The sequence below is a fragment of the Physeter macrocephalus genome, chromosome 2 (assembly GCF_002837175.3).
Source record: "Physeter macrocephalus isolate SW-GA chromosome 2, ASM283717v5, whole genome shotgun sequence".
In the NCBI taxonomy this organism is placed as follows: domain Eukaryota; kingdom Metazoa; phylum Chordata; class Mammalia; order Artiodactyla; family Physeteridae; genus Physeter; species Physeter macrocephalus.
In genome coordinates, this window is record NC_041215.1 from 66,463,855 (window position 1) to 66,486,221 (window position 22,367).

General features: G+C 40.5%; 1 protein-coding gene across 3 annotated transcripts in view; it reads right to left on the reverse strand.

Annotated features, from left to right (window-relative positions):
* Positions 1-22,367, reverse strand: part of RBMS1 (RNA binding motif single stranded interacting protein 1) — a 96,108-nt gene that overhangs the window by 45,343 nt on the left and 28,398 nt on the right. The gene's annotated exons all lie outside the window — the stretch shown is intronic.

The window sequence follows — 22,367 nt, forward strand, 5'->3', positions numbered from 1 at the left end:
TGCGGAGCACAGGCTCCGGACGCACAGGCTCAGTGGCCATGGCTCACGGTCCCAGCTGCTCCGCGGCATGTGGGATCTTCCCGGACCAGGTCACGAACCCATGTCCCCCGCATCGGCAGGCGGATTCTCAACCACTGCGCCTCCAGGGAAGCCCTTTACCTAAGATTTTGACAACTGTTTATAAATACCTTTAAGACCTCTTTTAATGCTGTAATAACAGTTATACGGTGTACTCACTAACGTGTGTGTGGGCACGTGTGTGCAAGAAATAGGCAATATAAAAGTATAAAACAATGAGTCAGGAATTAAGCATTACTTTTATGAGGGTTTGTATGAAAAATGTGTTCAAATTCCTTAATGTAAAACAGAAGTTGGGAGAAGAAGGAAAAAAATTCAGAATATTAAAATTGAGGGCACTGCTATCAGAAACAAAGGGGCAGCAGAGTTTAAATATACGTACTACCTACATCCTTTCACAGTGACCAGACCACAATGCAAAGCACTGCCATCTATGTTTGTCTTCTAAAAACGGAGAAGAAAAATCTTTGAAAAATAACTCCTAAAAATTACTAGGTTTTTGGGGAATGCACATAACATACTTGAGGTATCTGAGACATTTCCCCATTTATATGTGGCAAATTCCAAAATTTTACTTTCCTATGTATTTACTTTAAAAATTTCACATTTTCTCTGATACTACTTTCTCGTGATTTCTGCTGAGGACTAAAAAGACTCTTAAAAGTTTTAGAAAATGGAAGTTATCTGCGCAGCACTTTAAAACATTTTAAATGTTGCAGGTTTCTATTTTATGTATTGAACAAGCTGAAAGATACTTATCTAGAGGAAACAAATGGCTTGGGCCACCTCTCTCCCTCAGTTAATCTTCACTCTGTGTAATCATGTAATCAAATGATTACTAACCGGGGCACATGAAAGTAAAGATAATTTAAGGTTCAAATGACAATTACATCCAAGAGGCATAAGGCTACACAAACACCTTCAATTCCCTGTAGAGATTCTGAGTATTTATAACAACCTTAACACAGGTCACTAAGCTTACAAAAAAAATTTTTTTAAACTCTGCAAAACAGAAACAAGTGATTTAAAGACCACCTTTTAGCAACCATTTATCCACCTAGGTTACTGACAGCTTGATATTTACCAGCACTCTCTCCTTCTCACAAGTTTTAGCTGAAAAGGCTTTTAGACTGCATCCCTAACACAGCCCTTTCCAAAAGTAGGGAAGAAAACTGGTATGACTCCAATGTAGGATAAGGGGATTGGGAGTCACAGAGATTAAGAGACTTTGCTTGCGGTCACAGAGTTCAGGGTCTTTTGTAAACCAAACAGAAGAAAGCAAATTTAGAGAAGGTCAGGGGCTGGCCTTCTACCCTCTGGTTCTGCTCTCCATATTAATAATGGGGAAGAAGACATGGAGAGAGGAAGATGTGGGAAGCAGGAAAAGTGAAGAGGCTCCTGAGAGCACTAGACTCAATCCATGCCACACTCTGGTTTGGGTTCTCTTTGATCTTTGCTACATCTGACATTTCTCCTCATTTCCACACCTATGCTTCTAGGACCCTCACTCTCAGGACCTCATCCTACCTTTCTGGGCACTCTTTCAGTGGTGTCTTTTTGTTTTTTTTTTTTTTGGCCCATTCAGCTTCCTCCTCTCTCTCCTTAACCAAGTACTTTCATCACATTTGATAAATCAGTCCTTAACCCTTCCTTTTCCTAGGAAATACATCCAGTGCCACAGATTTAATTAATACATCTTTGATGAAGCCCATTTCTCCTTCCTGTTTTTTTAAATCTAACCAAAGCTTTAGTTTTTGTCTTCTTCTTTTTACTTAACTATCTTAGTATCTTACTAAGATACTTAAATATCTAGTTAAATGTTACCTCATGTCCACTATTTTCTAAGTCCCATCCCCAAAGAACCTCAAACACATTTTCCTTGTCTCCTCTTCATATCTCGTTTCATTCAATAGCATCATAACATTCCCAATCTTCCACCAAGCTTGTGGTCCTTGAGATATCTTCAACTCAGCCATTCCTGAATCCAGCCAGTCAATCACTCTTCTGAGTTTTGCCTCTGACATGTGTGTAATATCCACTCCTTCCCTTCACTGTGCCTACACCTATACAAAAGGCATATCATAGTTCTTGCCTCTAGCCTCTGGTCCTTCCAACCCAGTCTGCTGCATTACTCTGCCTTAAACACCACTTTGAACATGGTTCTCTTATCTCTCCATTGCCCCCTTCTATCCATGCCTGAACTTAAAGAACCTGTTGTAACACTAACTTTTCCACGAAACTATCCCTAATATCCTCAACCATTTAGTGGGCGATTTTATACGAAACCAGAAAGGGAATAACGTTTACTCAGCTCCTAAAGTTCTAGGCACTTTGTATGTATGATCTTATTTAACTTCACAACAATCTTATGAGGTAGCTGTTATTATTTCCATTTTTGCTAATGGGAAAACAAAAGCTCATAGAAATTTTGAGACTAAGATCTTGCCTAAAACCTCAAAGCTCAAAAACAGTTAAATTTAAGTTTTCACTGCAATTTATCTATGACATAATTTTGAGAAACAATGTTTCCTTTACATACTCAGAGTATGAAAGGTGAGGAAAAAAGTGGAAGATCTCTTCTATTAAGGGATTGGAATAGATTTATTTTTCAAACCAAAGCAAGTTTTTTGTTTGCTTGTTTTAGACACAAGAAATAAGCATGCGGTTCATGGTTGAAGGAGGGATGGGGGGGTATGTAAGAGAAGAAATATATCTGAAATTTATCGGTTTTACTTTCTATTGTGGTTTTCATCATGATTTGTGGGTTAACACTGAAAGCCCATAACTTCCCAGAAAGTCAAAACAGTTTTCACTATGTGGTACTACTGCATACTAGCCTCCATGCAATCAGAGGCTCAGTAAGACGCTTCTCTGGAGTTACCTGAGGTGGTGGTGGGGGGGGTTTTGAAGGGTTTTCCTCTCCTACAATATCTTTTTCTGTGAGCTGTTCACTCAGTTAGCTTCTCAGGGGCTGATGCAGTCACCATGTTGTGGGAATGGAGTACAGAACAAGTTCTTCTGATGACACGAGAAAGGATCTACAATATGGGGACGAGCCGTCTGGCAAATGGTACCTCAAGGAACAGGACAGGGGGCAGCAGGGTTCAGAGCGGTCCTGATTCCCCTGTGCTAGTCTTATCTGCAGTAAGATTTAATAGTATTACCTGCAGTAAGATTTAATAATGTGAGGCAAGGGATGGGATGGGCGGGGAGAAGTCATCACAGATGACTAACGTTTAGTCTAATTCTATTGTTGATCAGCAGTGCCTGCAAGAGTAACAGATATCTGGGTAGAAATTCATAAAGCAACCAGATTTTCACCTCCCCCTGTTCCTATCTGCAACTTAATTTGTAAAAAAAAAAAAAAAAAAAAAAAGTCAAGTAACAGGGACATAGGATTTATTAGGAGAAAACAGGCCTCCTGACTGGCAGGATTCATACTCCAAGGACACCAAGGAGATGCATGCCCAAGAAAGCAAGCTGCAGAATTTAATGGGGAAAATGTGAATATGAAGATTCTTTGGGTTTTACCCAGCTTCAAAGTAACAAGGCTCAGATGCACAGTCCTGGCTACCCAGAATATAATATTCTTTGCTGAGAGTAGATTAATCCACTCCAGAGGAAGCTCTGACAGTAAAAGGATAAAGAGTAATTAAGAGACATGACTACAGAATAGTGAGAATTTCAAAGGGAGAGGATAACAAGTAAAAACTCACATTTAAACCTATTGGCTAATAAAACCTTTTGCTTAGAAGCTACCCAAGTTTCTTTTGTTTGTACCACAGCTTTTGTCATTTCTCCCCCATTTCCATTTCTTCTTTCATCTGCTATAATATAAAATCTAAGCATATTTTAGTTTGCACTTACTAAAATAAAGCTTCATTTTCTCCTCTGCCCCCATCAGTTAGTCCTTCATTAATTCTACCTTTTTGAAAATTTACCATAATTACAAAAGAAATGCATATTTGTTGTTATTAGAAGACACAGAAAAGCAGACTGAAATATTAGAATCACCTGAAATCCTGAATACGAAATGTTAAATGGATTGATGCATATCCTTACAGATTTTGTCCAGTGTGCACGTACAAGTGCGTGCACATGGCACTGAGGCGCGCACACAGTCTCTTTCTCCTCTCTCTCATCTACTAGGGAACTTGGAGCTTTTGAACATGGCCAGTTACAAGCCAAGGCTCTGGAGAATAGAGTCCATTCCACCCACCACCGACAGATGGCGGTAAGGGTTGACGAGTTATTTTAGTATTGGTCATCCCAGTTGGAAACTCATTTAAGGCACCATAGGGTCATTGGCAAGGTTTATGTTAGTTTATATTACAAACGTTATTAAACTGAAAAAAGCAATGGGTGTGTGGAAAAAAACAGTAAGAAGAAGTGTACACCTATAATGTAAACAAAACCCAAAAACCGATTGTGAAAAAGGGTGGGATATTGCTCATGCATATAGGATGACTGCTTTTGTTTGTTTTAATAGCTGAACTGCCTTTGAAGGACAAAGAAACTTACCACCCTGCAAAGGACAATAATTAGCAAGAAGGAAGGAGAGGGGATTGAAATGAGAAAAAACCAAAACCTCTATGGGCTATCAAATCAGCGTCCACAATGGAAAGCCTATGACCTAGTGAGTTAACTCAGGGGAATAACAGAAGTAACAGCTTACATTTATACAGCTTTTATGCTATGTCAGGCACTGTTTTATGTAATTTAGGTCAATTATTTTAATCTTCACAGCGACCTTTGGAGTAGGTGAAGTTTTATTCCCACTTTGCAGTTGTGAAACGAAGGAGCGGAGTGAGTAAGGGACCCGCTAAAGGTTACACAGCAGCAAAGAAGGGAGACAGAAGTTTGCTTGGCCAATCATGCTGACAAGTGTGGAAACTTTGGTCGCCAACCACAGACTGTTCCAGAGGTTCAAAGGTGCTCCCACTGTGAATCCGCACAGCTGCAAACAAGTGGCATGAGGATGAGGGCAGACCCTGGAACTGCTAAAGCCTCTAACACAGATACTGATAACATTCAGAAAGTTGTTCCCTGACTTTCTGGGTAGACAACATTGTTCTATTTGGAATAAGAGGCCCAAGAGAACAAATGTATCAGTGAAGAGGAGGTATGGCTGGCTTTAAAGCTTAGAAGGAGTAATGCAGGTATCTATTTGGTGGGAATGGATTTGGGAACTAGGAGCCCTTTGTTATTGTGGACTTGGGGGGGAAAAGGGAAAATAATTCACAGACATACACCCACACCCGGATGATACTGTACATGCAGTTTTCTAACTTGCTTTTTTTTTTTTTTTTTTTTTTTTTGCCGTACGCGGGCCTGTCACTGTTGTGGCCTCTCCCGTTGCGGAGCACGGGCTCCGGGTGCGCAGGCTCAGCGGCCATGGCTCACGGGCCCAGCCGCTCCGCGGCACGTGGGATCCTCCCGGACCGGGGCACGAACCCGCATCCCCTGCATCGGCAGGCGGACTCTCAACCACTGCGCCACCAGGGAAGCCCCTCTAACTTACTTTTTTTTTGCTGCTTTATCTTTCCAATGGCCTCCCAGGAAAAGGGGATTTCCTACAATTTGCTTTAGGTCTTCTAACAGTGGTTGAATAGGGGAAGGAAAAGAAAGTATAAATTACATTCATTTTGCTAATAGAAAAGTTTGCTGTACAATGAGGCCTAAAAGAGTTCTCTAGTTCTGCTTTCTAGCAGGAGTCATTTATCCATGTTATCCTGAATCCTCAGTACCTTGAATAATTCAGCTCATTCTATTTTCTTTATCTACTTGGTATAGGAAGTGGTAAGCATTTGAGGATGAGGCATATGTATGTGAAATTTTAAAATGAGGCAATCAATATCAGACAGGTTTTCTAAGACTTTCCGGCCTTGAAGAGTTTCACTGTTTCTATAAGACTTCTAAGATGTACAAAAATTAAAGGTACAGAAAGATATTCCATTTTTAATTCCAGTCGTTTTGGCCTAACTCTTAACATTCGTTAACTGCCCCTTCCACTTGTGCGGTATGGCTGGAGTGCTTTGTGCATACAGGATTCCTGGTATATGGAACAGAACAGGAAGCTGCACCTGATGCAGCTGGAATGGAAGCCAGCGTTTGAAGAAGGAAAATGCTTGGCAGGAAAAGCTGCTACAGCCCTAAAGGTCAAAACCAAACCCGGTGCTGAAGGTGAACGGAATGCAGGAAAGACAAGTACAGTCAAGAAGGAGGCCAGACCAAGAAATCAAATCAAGCCTCACATATTTACAGCACGTCTACAGCATGCCCTTCACCATCCAAGGCCTATGAAAAGCATGTAAGATGCCATTCCTGCCATTGAGGGGGATAATTTGGGTGTGTGCGGGGTGAATATAAGAAATTTTTCATATTCAAAAATAATTAAGAATATTGAGATCCTGTATGATGAATGCTAAATAAAAGGAGCATAAACGTAGGATGAAGGTCAAAGGTCAAGTTCAGCAAGAAAGACTTTGGGGAAAACAGAAATTCAGGGAGGCCGCGGAAGGCAATAAACAGAAGAATCTGTCTAATGCGAGCTGTGTGGGGAGGATCGGAAACCAAGTCTGAAAAGGTCCTAGAAGGCCTTGGGGTCTAGGAAAAGGAGTCAGGGAACAGAATGTGGCTGGAGGTTTTGCAACTGTGGAATGATAGGATGAAAGCAGGACTTTAGTCAGATTAATGAAAATCTTGTGGCTAGAATTAGCAAAGAGAGATGTCACATTTTTGGTTTATTATTACTATTATTTTTTTGGCTCTCCGTACTCAAGCAATAACGCTCAAGTTCAAGAAGTTACCACGGAGGGCTGAGGAGAGCTAGGAGAAGAATGGAAAGGTTCTAAAAGACAGGAAAGTTTCTAAGACAGAGGACTTCTTCTAACTAGCCTCAAATGCTTTAACTTAACATCTGAGAAAAATAACCCATGGTATCTGTGTTATAGAAAGCTAGTGGCTTGCCTCTGTGAAGGCAGAGGAGACGGAGAAAAGGAATCACCATGGTTCACTTTTCTGAACTACCCTGGAAAGGACAGTGAATTTCAGCCCCAGTCCCAGACCTGGAGCCTGCAGATTAATTTAGCAGAAGTGCACACCATCCTCGGGTGGTCCAGCCCTCGGCCAGACGAGCTGCTTTACGACATGTGATCTGCTGGAGAATGAACGACAGAAGCTTTGGGACAAAGTATCATGTTTTTCAAAAGAAGACATACACATCTACGTATCTAGTTTTTCATAACACTGAAATTTTAAGATAAGCACATTCTTTCAGAACACAAATAAAATTGGTAATTTACACCCCGATTTGGGATGAATATAACCTCTTCTGACTAAATGCAGAACCGCTCCTGCTACCCTGCCTTTTCAACATTCCTGCTGGCACAGCTAATCTATTATAAATGCTAGACAAAGTAACAACTGATGCTGTGTACTGCATGTATGGCTTGAACTAAATAATTCATATAGAATGAATATTAAAACTACCTCATTAGAAATGGCTAAGATGCACTTTTTGCCATATTCTATGAAAAACTTACACCTCTCTTCTAAACGAAAAGAACACTGTAAAGCATTTGATTTATTATATAGATCTGCTATTATAGCTTAGTATCCAGTCTATTATGATCTGCAATCAAGGTAAAGTAGCTTTACACTATTTTCTGGTTTTTTTAAGAGCACACAGCACACAAAGGGTCACTGACACTATCTTCTGACAGTATTTTTGCCACAAGTCACCGTACTGCAGCACTTACAGATGCAGTCACAGATGGTCAGGACCAAATTAGTGCTCCCAGGTACTAATATGTCAGAGGAAAATAATACTTGCTGAAAATGGAACCCAGAATTTTGCAAGTAAAATGTAGATTATCTAACATAAAACTGAGTCCTGAAAAGTCTCAAAACACGGATAAACGCCTAACTTTTAAGACAAAGGCAATTTAACTATATAAAGTGGTCTTTTATTTCTGAATTGAATTTATGAACTGACAATGATAGAGCATTTAAAAAATTTTCTTCCTCTCCCAACAAAACCTGTAATGTTTTTTCTTGGCTTTAACAATCTCACCTTCAGGATGATCTAGTACTTTACAGGAAGGAAGACAATATTATATTGGGAAGCAGATGGAGTTTCCGAGACACACACAGAGAGAGAGAGAGAGAGAGAAAGAGAGAGAGAGAGAGAAAGAGAGAGACCTCTTTTCAAGTGCTCATTTGGCCAATAACCAGCTCTGTGCTTCTGGTGTGGGCGTCTGGCCTCAGCATCCCCATCTGTACCATACCTATCACCTAGGGTGTGATAACATCTAACTCACGGCACTGTTATTAGGGGGCCAGCACAGTGCTGGCACATAACAGATGTCTGGTAACAAATAAATGTTAACCTTTTCTCCCCATGCCCCCCGCACCCCAGCCCCGGAATTCTTTGGAATAACAGCACTTCCAATTCTAACCACTGGAGAGCACTAGACTACTCTCCTCACCTTCATAATGACATGGTCCTAAGCCACAAAATGTTGAGAAACTGTAGGCCTACCATTTTTATGGTTACTTTTCAGTACAGATCTTTGCATAATGAAACCCCTCAATATATATTGGTTCAGTGAATGAAACATAAACGTGGAGCACACATTTTTTCCCCTTAAAGTGTTTGGTGTGGGGAATTCAGGGAGGTTGGCAGCTGCAGGGAGCAGGGAAATACTACATTTTGCCTAGGAAAATGAACATGGCCTTGTATTTTATCCCAATTTAGCTTATAAAAACAAATGAGGGAAGCAAGGTAATTTAGGTGCTTAACATGGAATTAAAAATTGCTACCAAAAAGGAAACTGTAAAAGGTTGCTGGGGGGAAAAAAACCAAATCACTGCAAAGAGTTTTGGTTCCTAGACCTGTTGCAACTATCTCTAAATTTCTGCTCTTTTTAAAAGAAATCAAAACTAGAAAGCTTTTACACACACACACACACACACACACACAGTACCACAGAACTGTTTCAGAGTCTGTAGAAACTGAATGCACTAAACACCGAAAACCATAAATGATTGCTTCATTCAAAACAAGAACAGCGTGACAGAGAGTAAAAGTAAACATGCTCTCTGAAGCAAAACAGAGTTATCTGAAACTATTAAAACAGAGTGTGCAAATTACCTAGAACTTTCTCTTGATTCTGACACAAGCTAAAAAAGGACAGAGTCAAATTGGACATTTCCTAGACTGAACACTAATGTTGGCTTTGATCCAGAACACGGCACCAGCATATCAATTTCCAAATGCTGTCAGGCCATCCTTTTTTTAAGTAATAAATCCTGACTGCCCCATGACCTTGAAAAGCCCGCCTGAAGAACAGAATGAAAAGGAAAATGATATCTATTTTACTCACTTCAGCTCTTAAGAAATCTGGGGATATAATATAAATGTATCATTAGTAAAAAAAATACACTTGAGCTGATAGGCAAGGGAATGTTAATGTAGCCTGCCAGCACAGTAGATGTTTCTAAACTTAGATATTTCGTTCAAGGGTCACTTGTGACAGTGGTCACGTCTCTGAAGAGCGGATCTGATGGAAGAGGATAAACAGGGCTCCCACACTGGCTTCCTACTGGTTTGCTTCTGAATAAGACTGTCCTTAGACACTGCAGATAAACAATCATTCCAAAGACAGAGTAGTATGGTTCTAAAACTTTACAATCTTAAAACTTAAGAAAATCAGAGAGGAATTATCTTTATGAGAAAGAAGGGAACCAAAGAGAGTCACATGCTGTAAGTTACTTTAGTATCAGTTTTACAATATTACCATATTTCAAATGACGGTAACATGCCTCACTCTCAAGACAGCTCGAATTTACTGCATTTTCCAGAAGATGCAAGTAAGGGGGCTGTGAATGAAGACTGGGGCTAAAAGTGCTTCTTATTTACATGACCTAATCAGTAATGATTTTCCAATCTTGGTTGTTTTGAGAACACCTGCATAATAGGAGAGGTGCTAATGAAAAAGAAAAATACCATTCTGATTCTTTAAAAGAACAGAAAACTAGATTCTAGAAATGAAAGGCAGGTAAGGCTAATGCTGATCTGAAGTGAAATTTCCAGAATGGATTGGTGAAACAGAAAGTTAGCAAGACTGGTGAGAAGAACAGGCACCAGTGAAGTCCTTCAGAGCAAGTCATGCACTTTAACGTTTGCTCTTTTTCCTTTGGGGGTTGGTGAGGAAGTCAGGGTTGCTCGGAAATGCTACGTAGTATTTTTTTGTGTGTGTGTGTGTGGTATGTGGGCCTCCCTCTGTTGTGGCCTCTCCCGTTGCGGAGCACAGGCTCCGGACGCGCAGGCTCAGCGGCCATGGCCCATGGGCCCAGCCGCCCCGCGGCATGCGAGATCCTCCCGGACCGGGGCGCGAACCCGGTTCCCCTGCATCGGCAGGCGGACGCGCAACCACTGCGCCACCAGGGAAGCCCTACGTAGTATATTTTTATTTGAGCTAAATAAAAGTCATTATTTGCTCATGGATCAGACGAGGATATCTGGGAAGAGGAAATGTGGTTTGGATGAGTGGGTAACTAACTAAACAAGTGACTGAGTTAGTCAGATGGTCAGGGTCACAGTCAGCACTGACGAAGCATCTAGTGATGTGCCACAAGGCTCTGTTCTTGGCCAGCACTTTTTCAACATTTAAAAATGCCATAAATCAGGTCACTGATAGCTCACTTATTAAATATATAAATGCCCCGAAACTAGGGGGGATGGTGAATGTAAGATTCAGAATTAATACCTGAAATTATTTCAATAGGCCAGCATGAATTCTTGGCCAAAGCCAACACTATAATATTTAATAGGGTGAAGTCTTACATATAAGTTACAAGGGCGGAAAAATTGACCGTATAAATTTAGGGAAAGCCTTGGCTTATTCACATGAAAATACCTGGAATTTTTGATTAGGAACAAATTCAAGTTCTCTGAATGATTTAGGTTTGTACTGAGGAAAATATATGATCCTGACTAGAGCAAGAAATTATGCTTTTGGGCCCCTTGGCTCACCATTCCCTGATACCTACTGCTATGGGCTGAACTGTGTTCCTCTGCCACAGCAAAGACATGTCCAAGTCCTAAGCTCCAGTACCTGTGCATGTGATCTGATTTGGAAATAGGGTCTTTGCAGATATAATCAAATTAATATAAGGTCATTAGGGTAGGCCTACATCCAACGTGACAGCTGTCCTTATAAGAGGAAAATCTGGACACAGATAGAGATACAGGGCAATGCCACGTGAACACTGAGACAGAGCCCGGGGAGGGGGGGAGAGAGAGGCAGCTGTAAGTCAGAACACTCAGGACTGCTGGCAAACCACCACAAGCTGGAAGGGGTTGGGAAGGATCCTCCCTACAACATGTTCACAGGGAACATGGCTGTGTTGACACCTTAATTTGGATTTTTAGCCCTGAGGAACTGTGAAGTTTTGTCATCTTAAGCTACCCAGTTTGTGGTACTCTGTAACAGCAGCCCTAGGCAACTCATAGAGCTCCAGCTTGCCTGTAGATCCTATATAAGTCCCTGCACCTGCCCTGATCCATCTTAATTTTCTGACCTTTAAGATGTTACTTCACCTGGGAAACTCAGTGTCATTCTGCAAGCCTCAGTTTAATGCTCCTCTCCAGCAGGAGCAAGCCTTCTCTGACCTTCCCTGACCAAGCTAAGGGCTCCCTCTGCACCTGCCCATGGCAGTGTGTCCACACCGCCTCTCTATGTAGCCCTCAGCGCGCTGCTGCATCACCTCCATGTCTGCGGCCCCATTAGATATGCGTCCTTGGACTGCTTCCTCTTTGTCAGGCCCCAGCATAGTGCCTGACAAATGATAAACAGTCAAAATTCAGGAGAAAGGAGTGGAGGAATAGATGAATAACAACAGCCTGCTTTCATTGAGTGCTTTCTATATTAAACGCATTTGTTCTAAACATCTCCTTTTACCTAGTCTGAGCTCTTTCAAAGAAGAGTGAGAATGGTAGACAAAGGTCTAGAAATCATATCCTCCAAGGAAGGAATGGCTGACAGCCTTCCAGATGCTCACCTGGAAAAGAAAAAACTATAAAGAAATCCTGTCTAAAAACTATCGTAGAGAGCTGGCCACCACTAGCAGTGTTCAAGCAGCGCTGGGAGGTGACCTGGGTCAGGGATGCGGCTGCATAGGAGGTGTTCACAAAAACCAACTCAAGAAGAGATGATCGCCAAGCGGTAAACAGAAAAACAAGTGCAGTGAATTTTTCAAAGAGTTAACTTTAAAATTATGTACTTCTCACACTTTTGGTATTCAATAAGTAGTGGTATTAGATAAATACTGGTATTAAAATAAAACACTTTGGGTATTTTTTAAAAATTAATTAATTTATTTTTGGCTGTGTTGGGTCTTCGTTGCTGCACACGGGCTTCCTCTAGTTGTGGCGAGCGGGGGCTACTCTTTATTGTGGTGCGCAGGCTTCTCATTGTGGTGGCTTCTCTTGTTATGGAGCATGGGCTCTAGGCGTGCGGGCTTCAGTAGTTGTGGCACGCGGGCTCAGTAGTTGTGGCTCACGGGCTCTAGAGAGCAGGCTCAGTAGTTGTGGCGCACAGGCTTAGTTGCTCTGTGGCATGTGGGATCTTCCCGGACCAGGGCTCCAACCCGTGTCCCCCTGCACTGGCAGGCGGATTCCTAACCACTGATCCACCAGGGAAGCCCCTGGGTATTTTTATGAAATAGTGATGAAAGGTGGTCGTTGTTTTAGTTTGTGTCCTTTCTGACAAAATAAAAATTTAAGTCGATACTAGATCCCTAACCCTAATTATTTTTGTTTAGTGTATTGGTCCTTAAAATCTGAAAACCTGGGGAACCACTAAAATATGGGGGGTTGGAGAGTGGGAGGTTGGTATCCCTGCTTTGAAAAGAAGACTGGCCTGGGTGATCAATCAGATTAATGTCAATAAGGATAATGGTTACATGCACAGAATCATTAGCAAAAAGAATAAAGGCAAAAACACCTTTCAAAAAACAATACCACACAGCATTCCATTTACTTTAATGTCAAGTTATAGACGGGGTCAAAAACAGCCCAATAACATTCTATAAAACTGTGTATGAATTGACCATGCCCCCAATAAAAATACACATAAGAAAAAAGTGAGAACAGGGAGAAGGTTTCTGATTAGCTCACCTCTCTCTAGGATGCGGCTGACATGGGCGACGTCACCAGCAATGGTGCCACTTTACACTTCTGCTAACTCTCCTGCTGAATGAGCCCTCAGCTTCCCTGACTTCCTGCTTCATTCAGGGCGTACTTAAACTTGTATGCTTAAACAGTCAAGATAAAACGGGTCCTGAACACAAACGCGGCACGTTATAGATCCTTAGAAAGGCCTCATACAATCTGCAAGGGATCCTCAAAAGTGGACTTCTCACACTTTTGGTATTAAATAAATAGTGGTATTAAAATAAATCGCGGTACTAGCTGAGATCCTAGTGATACTAGAGAATCACTGAAGACATGGTGTTAAAGAAAGTAACCAGAAAGTTTATCACATAACACAGTTTTACATAGATAAACACATACATTATGTGTGCATGTGCACACGCACGCACACACACACACCCCACACAGAGTGCTTTCTAGGTAAGTGTAAAGCTCTTTATATTTTAAAGTGCAACATCTCTGGCATTAACATGAGATGCAAATAAAAGGCGACCAGATGGAGATGAAATCCCTCTTTCCAGACCCCATCCCAGGCACCACTGGGTGTGGGTGGGATGGGAAGGACAGGTGGGCTTTTCCTGAGCTGAGAGTGAAAATAGGGAGTACCAGAGAATACGGGAGAGGTGAGGGATATGACATGATCATCTCTCCCGTGCTTATTTGCCAAATACATATTACATATAATCTATATTATGATCCTAATGATCCACACTCCCACTCTCTTGTAAGGAACATGGTATGTTTTATATACATAGGTAAAATAAAGACAAAGTCCTAAGTAAATATTAAGTACCCTTTCCCACTACTTAACTGTTCAAAGCTCAGCTTATCAAAATATTTGTTTTTCCTTTACCTGGGTGGCCCCCACCAGGCCAGCGCCAGTTCCAAACTGTATCCAGAGGAAGGTGATAATTGCCCCCTTGACACCCAGGCCTACACTGGGCTCACTAATTGCTCCAAGCCCCTGCTTGTTTCCTCTTACAAACAGCCGAAATCAGAAAGAAGCAGGGAATGGCTTGAAGCTGCAGCTCACTTTCTAGAACCGACTCCAGGCCCTTTCCAAACCATGCACCTCATTTACAAAGGCAATGGGGATGGAAGGCAGGGCAAGTGAAGCAGGGGATGACTGGTGGACAGGAATAAGTACTTTTAGGTCCAGTAAATGAAAAATTAAATTTCCTTATAGTGCCTGGACATAAAACACAAGAAATAATCAGAAGAATTAGAAGCTGCAATGGAAATTCAGGAGACAGTAACAAACCAGTATCTTTAAAACCGACAACCAAACCACGCAACTTGAGCATGAACCCTGAATGGTGAACCTTAAAGAAAACAGAGATAGAAAGTACATTCATTTTAAACAGATGAAAACTTGAGGGGTAAAGCACCTATTCCAGTACCATGTGTAATGAGATGCCCACATTTGTAAATTCATTTTGGCAACGATGATTACTGTGTGGGCTCACTTCTAAAAATATTTTCATCCTGTTCAATGAGGAATCCTCCATTACTACTCACAGAGCACTTATCTACAGGACCTAAAGATTTCCATTTCTCTGACACAACATTACACAAGGAGATTTTGTAGAAAAGGAGAAGAAGATGTAGTAATGTACTTCAGGTCCGCAACAAAATATTTTTGAGTAAACAATGAGCTAATGAATGGAGAATTTGTATTTCTAACGAGTGTACAGTGAACATGTAGACAGTTAAGATAAGAACCAGGAGAGGAGCTATGACAAGTGCCTGATTTCCAGGATAAACATTTAAAGAATTGTCACATTTGACATTTTCTAAGGGCTTTCACACATATATCTCATCCAAGCCTCATGACAACCTGGCAAAGGAGACCAGTCTTGTACTACAGAGGTAGGAAACTGAGACTGAGGGGGAAAATGACTCATCTTTCCAGGACAAGCCAGTACAAAGGAATCAGAAAAGGAAACCAGGCTCTTTGGTAGATGCTTAGTTAAAATGAATCTGAGTCAGGCTTCTCCTGCAGCTCACTAAGTAGCCACTTCAGTAAAAATGTGTGTTAAGGAAATTTGTTGGCTAAAGCAAGAAAAGATCATTACTAAAGAAAGCCAAGATTAGACCTGAGCCATGAAGAGTGTGTTGGGCCAAGGAAATACTGCAGCACAATCTTTTTTTAGGGAAATGAAACACAAACATTTAAACCCCAAATTCATCTTTTTAGTCACCCTTCTAGGCTAAGTTTAAATCCAAAATTCATCTTTTTAGTCACCCTTCCAGGCTAAGTTTAAAGCACAAATTAAAAATTTATACTAATAAAAGTAGAGATTTGAGACGATTGGGAGGTGGGGTGGGAAACAACCCCAAATTATAGTCTTTCAGCCAAATGAAAAAGCTATAATGTATATCGAAGACTTTATCCTGAAATGGGGAAAACAAAAAGACATTTATCTCAGAAAGAAAGGGCCAGATCCCTTCAGCTAATCAGATAACAAAAAGCAAAGTAATGAGGACTAAATTCTATCCCAATCCCCTGTGCAGAAGAAAGAGGAAGAAATGTCTAGAATGTAAAGCATATGATTTACACACGTAAGCTCAGCAAATGGCATGTGACCTCTCCATCACCTGCAAAGGGGATAAGAGAATGTGTGGGACGTTATTTGGGGGGAAATATTTTTTAACGTAGGTATTTTATTATCAAACTAATCAACCAAGTGAAAAACACAAAGGCATATAAGGATTTGCAGTACTGTCAAGCTTTTCTCAGAATATAAAGTAGCAGGGAGAAAGAAGGCAGCACAAATGTCTAGGTGCATCCCCCATTCATCAAGTGGCTGAGGCTCTCTCATTGTTACAACCACGTAGCAAACCTGAGACATGACAATTACAGGACAGAAGCCTCCTAGGGAACTGTTCCACTTGTTGGGTGTGAAAAATGGTAATGTGCCAGAGACAACAGTGACGATCAATTTCTTGACATAAACCAGTTCTATACTTAGCAAATGAAAACAAGGAAAGCAAAAGAGTGTGTGTGTTCAGGGCTCTTTTTCATTTGTTCTCCTCAAGTGCAGAAGGCACAGGACGGATTTTTTTGTAAACTCTTGGCTAATTGGACTTGCAGTCCTGATGTAACTGTATCCCAGGTAGCCAGGCCAATTAAAAACTTCCCAGTCAAGAAGGATGCTTTCCGCCAGGATCTTTATTATGCACTCGGACAACTATGTGTGATGTTAACTGCTCTTGGTGTTCTTTCATTTCAAGGGCACATGTATGGGCTGACTCATCCTGTCAGGTATTCCATGCCGGGTTAAATTATTTATTTCTTAAGGTCTTCATGCTGGCAAAGAGGACCGGATAGTCATGAAAAATATAATTTGGAATGATCACCCAGTCTGATACACTTCTGAAGAGACTACAAATTAACTCAAACCTCTATCTAAAGCAGGTAAGGATACACTGTCCTTTCTCATTCTCTGCTGTTACTTTACACTGAGCAGCTCATGTCAGAGTGTAAAATTTAGTTGTTTTTCCTTTTCTAAGAGAGATAACACACACTCTCTGTCACATTGGCAAAGATAACAACAACAAAAAAGAAAAGCCCCAGGTTGGAGAGAAAAATGGCAAAAGAGGCATGCACCTCTGCTAAGAGCAAACTGGTCATATTGGGTTGGCCAAAAGTTTGTTCGGGTTTTCCTGTAGGATGTTACGGAAAAACCCAAATGAACCTTTTGGCCAAACCCAGTACTTGGAGGGTAATGTGGAGCGGAAGCTGAAAACCATTTCTCCTAAGGAAACTATTAAGATTGTGCACAAAGATTCTGTGGCAGAGATTATACAGAATGATTGTAAACAATCTACATACTAAGTAAACTGCAGAACAGCCATGGGATGAAAAAAACATGTAACCAATGATACTGTATGTCCTTGTTACAGAGACAGCCCATGCCTGTGGGACACAGCGAACAAGAGATCCAGTATTTTGTGAGATACAGACTATGAAGAAATCATAGACACAATCCCCCATCTTTTCTCTTGAAATACCTAGACCAGCACTGTCCAAAAGAAATATGTGGAATGCAAACCGCAAATGTGACCCATATATGTAACCTTAAATCTGTAGTAACCACATTAAAAAGTAAAAACAAACAGGAAATTAATTTTAATATTTTCTTTAACCCTACATATCCAAAATATCATCAATTTGGCATATCATCAATATAAAAATGGTGAGATGTTTAATATTTTTTTCTCCTAGGTATCTGAAATCCCATGTGTATTTTACACACCAGCCATCTCAATTTGGACTAGGCATGTTTCAAGCACTCAAGAGCCAAATGTGGCTGCTGGTCTTCGTGTTGTTTGTGCAGACCTAGATGTTCATGGGCTGCTGTGTCTTCTGCAGTTTAAGATTTCCCTTGCCATGGGAAATGGTAGCCTGGCACCATTTAAATCATGGCTACAGCAGTTGGCAACTACTATTTTAGATTGCTTATGGTAGCTGCTTTATTCATTAATTTTTTTTAGAGTATTGAATTTGTTACAATATTGCTTCTGTTTTATGTTTTGTTTTTTTTTTTGGCCGTGAGGCATGGGGGATTTTAGCTCCCCTACCAGGGATTGAACCCACACCCCCTGCATTGGAAGGCAAAGGCTTAACCACTGCACCGCCAGGGAAGTCCTGGTAGTTGCTTTAGAGTGTACACAAATTAGGGCAATCATACAACTTTTGCACTTCTAATGTTATTTTTCTAACCTTGGCTGTAAGGGAGATAATAAGCATTCACCGTTTGGGGCTAATCTTCGAGAATATATGAACAGCAAGGTATACTTGAAAAGTCCTGACAGCACTGTCTTTTTGACTTACTTGGTAAGATTTTATAGTTACTCTCACCGTATAAATTAAGTCCTGTGGCACATACACAGGAGAACATTGTACAATTCTTCCCTCATCATGCCCAACTCCTGGGGCTTTGAATGAGCTCTAGTCATGTCCTTTGGGTGGAATGAATAACATACGACAGGATCGCATGTCAGAATGGTACATTTGTTTGATGAGCCTCATTTTAAGAAAAAAAAGGGTGGGGGGTAACCACATATTTACTCACAGTCTAGAAACAAGGAACCGACTAAATCTGACATCAGTTGGTCTTACTTATCTCAGGTATCACATTTTAGCCATTTACTACCACGAGGTTAGGGGAGCAACCAGGGCAACCGCCAGCATTGAAGACACCTTTCTCGCAAATTGAAAAAAGGTACCCTCTGTGGGAGGAGGAAATCCCTCAGGTACAGAACTTGGTGACTGACTTTGAGATGGATTTCAGTCCCATACCCACACTAACCATGCATTTCTTATGCAGATGACAATATCCCCAATTGTATGGGAGTCCTGGGAACAATGTCCCAGCTGGCACACGACAGCAGACATGAATAGCAAGCTCTGGAGAGAGCAATGAGCTCAATGTGTAGGTTATATATTTCCTTCAGGAGCATCAGTACCCCAAACTCCATCCTTTTTTTTTTTTTTTGCGGTATGCGGGCCTCCCTCTGCTGCGGCCTCTCCCGTTGCGGAGCACAGGCTCCGGACGCGCAGGCTCAGCGGCCATGGCTCACGGGCCCAGCTGCTCCGCGGCATGTGGGATCCTCCCAGACCGGGGCGCGAACCCGGTTCCCCTGCATCGGCAGGCGGACGCGCAACCACTGCGCCACCAGGGAAGCCCCCATCCTTTTTAAATACTGCAAAATGGTGACAGCCCTCCTTACAGACAGGTGAGGCAGAAAATATGGAGAAATCCGAATTTTCAAAAACTGCAATTGTTATTATACATATAACTTGGAAATTAAAGTTTCCAAGGTTAAGGCAGTTCTTAATATAAAGAAATACATGGTAAATTTCATAAAATGTTTTCCATAAATCTTTATAAGGTACATAATAAATAATGCTGAGAGAATCCACCTAATGATATAACTGGAACTTATTAATCACACACTTTTTCCTTTCTCCTTTGCTACAACAACATGACTATAACAATATCGAATACTCTAATTTTATAAATGTGCTACAAAAAAACATTACAGTACATTCTATTTTCCATCCAAATAGGATCTAAATGAAAATGTGTAATAACTTCAAACTAAACTCATTCATTGCCCCAACCAAACCTGATATCCCTTCTACTTTGGGAAAGCAGTTAACACATCTTATATATCCATCCATCCACCCATCCATCTTTTTTCTCTCTTATATATTATAATCTTGCTTAGGATAGGAACCATGCCTTATTTTATTTTTTTGGAACCGTGCCTTTACTCATTCATATGTCCTATACTATCCACCCCGAGTGTCTTTCATATAGTAGGCGCTCAATAAGCAGTGCTTGAACTAATTTAACATGAATTAACTGTGAAAAGAAAAGAAAAAAGACACGAAGAGGTAGTGGCCATAAGGCACAGACAATAGGGCGAGCACAAAAGAACATCCAATAACCACTCCATACTTAGAAAAGGGAAGGCAAGGCAAAGAACCAAAGAAACCATGTTTGTTCCACACCCTATTTGTGCCAAGTCCTGGGGGAGGAACTTTCATATGTTATCTCACTTAATTCCCTGACTTTATGACTGAGAACACTGAGGCCAGAAAGGAGAGTAACTTGCCCAGGATCACCCAGCTATAACATAAGAAGCCAGGAGTGAACTAGGCCTGCCTGTGCCCTCAGTGCAAGGGGAGGACCTGTTAAAGAAAAGGCTAAGATGCCAGCTGTGCAGACTCTGGAGGAAAATTCTGTGCTACGTTATCCAAGTGGGTAGTTATCGTTCTCCTTTTTCCTCTACTGATTACACATCTCACTGTAGTCTACTGAAATAAGTTTACTTTCATTATGAATAACATTACAATCTGAGCATAAATTCTAAATTGATGACCAAGTTACTTTAATCATATTCAACATAAAATTCCAGGAAAACAAATTATTTTAAGCCTTTGAAGTTTATAGTAACAATGATTTTTTTACCCATTGTTTTTTCTGCGTTTCTAGTGTAGCTGGAAACAAACAGATGTCAAAGCTATGTTGATGCTCTAAAATTATTTGTGGTGATTTAGAAGTTCTGGGAACAGTATCTGTAAATTAATTTTCTCCACAGTGCCAGGAACTGAAACACAAGGGTGTTTTATTACATACCGTGGACTGTCCTAAAATAAGGTTCTTAGTAAAGTGTCCAAAACAGCAAAATGAATATATATATATAATGCCCAGTGTATGCACACATCTTTTTTTTTAGACATCTTTATTGGAGTATCATTGCTTTACAATGTACTGTTAGTTTCTGCTGTATAACAAAGTGAATCAGCTATATGTATACGTATATCCCCATATCCGCTCCCTCTTGCATCTCCCTCCCACCCTCCCTATCCCACCCCTCTAGGTGGTCACAAATATGCACATGTCTTTATACATATGTGTGTGTCTGTGTGTGATGCAATTTACAAAATATATGTGTGTGTGTGCGTGTGTAATAGCCTTTGTAACTAAACTGTAATAAGGTATAGTTTGTAAACGGTAGATTAGTTCTTAGTTTGTAGGTATTTTCTTATGACACATGAATATATTTAAAGGTATTTGTCTTATCCTTGGATTGGTGATATTTGGACCATCATTAGTGCTCACCTAATGTTCACAACACTATTCAGGGTGCCCCATAACCCCACATCCCGTCCTTCAGAAGAGTCATGTTTCAAATCAATCATTCTCTCCCTCGTTCTCTCGCCCACGTAAATGTGGTACTCTGTTGTGCAGATCTTAATGAACCAGTTTAGGTTAACTACATAGACATATTTTAAGTATCAACCAATAAACTGTGGAGAGGGGTTCTTTAGCAGTGGGATTACTTTTGATTCTTAGTTTCTTCTCTAAACTTTTGTATACTTTTTCATTTCTTTATGAGCATATACTATTTTTAAGAAAACACTAAAAAAGGCCATTTCCTTTGCTGTGATTTATTAATGGATCAACACTATTTAAAGCACGTCAGCCAAAACAGTAAAATAGCCACATGAGGTAATCATCTGAAAAGAGCTCTGATTCTGCTGAATCCCACTGACAGCTTTAAAAACGGACATCTTTGGGCTATGCTGCTATAGTGGATATGAGACTCTGGAAGACACTGGAAGGAAGAATTTCTCAAAACATAGTCCGCTGAGGCCCAACACTGACTTCTGGTTCCCCAAGGAGTAATCTAGTAAGAGCAGAAACACACCAACTGACCTCAGGGTACATAAGGGAAAAGGAAGAAAGAAAGATCTCTAAGGAAACAAGGATAGAAATTATAGGAGGCTTGACAGTGTGAGGAGTGAATAACTCTTGGAAAAGATCTGAGGCAGGTGAAAAATCAACAATGAAATATGGAGACAACCAGAATTTTCTGATCCAAGTTACAAAAGTAGGCTGTTACCACCATTCAGAAAACAAAACAAAAAACTTCCAAGTCAGAGCTAAAGAAATTAGTAGTACATGTCCATCCCTTAATGAAACCATGAAATTTCCAATTTAATGTTTTAGAAACCTAGGATATTCATAGGTACGTCAGAAAATACATACATTTTAAAAAACTTGCTATTTTACAACATACGAGTGTTAGAGGAGTGATTAAATACTCAATTACCCAACTATTATCACAGAGAGTGTCACACCCTGAATGATGATCCTTAATCCAATGATTAGGAACATTTTCATAGTCTACTCTCATTTTTGTCATTTTTCTCCTTCTGTGAAATCTTCAGCCTTTTTTTGGTTATAAAACTGGCAGGTGCTCTTATAAAATTGGAAGCATTGTTAATTGTCTTAGAAGAGTTTTAAAAGATGAATGTATGTGAGTGGCTGGATAGACAATTAAACTTTTTTAACAATATTGAGATCATGTTGAATATATAACTATTAAATCTTTTTCACTTAATATATTCTGTGAGTTTTGTGCTTGTCATTAAATATTCTTCAAAAACAAGATGTGGAGGGAGACGCAAGAGGGAGGAGAAATGGGGATATACGTATATGTATAGCTGATTCACTTTGTTATACAGCAGAAACTAACACACCATCGTAAA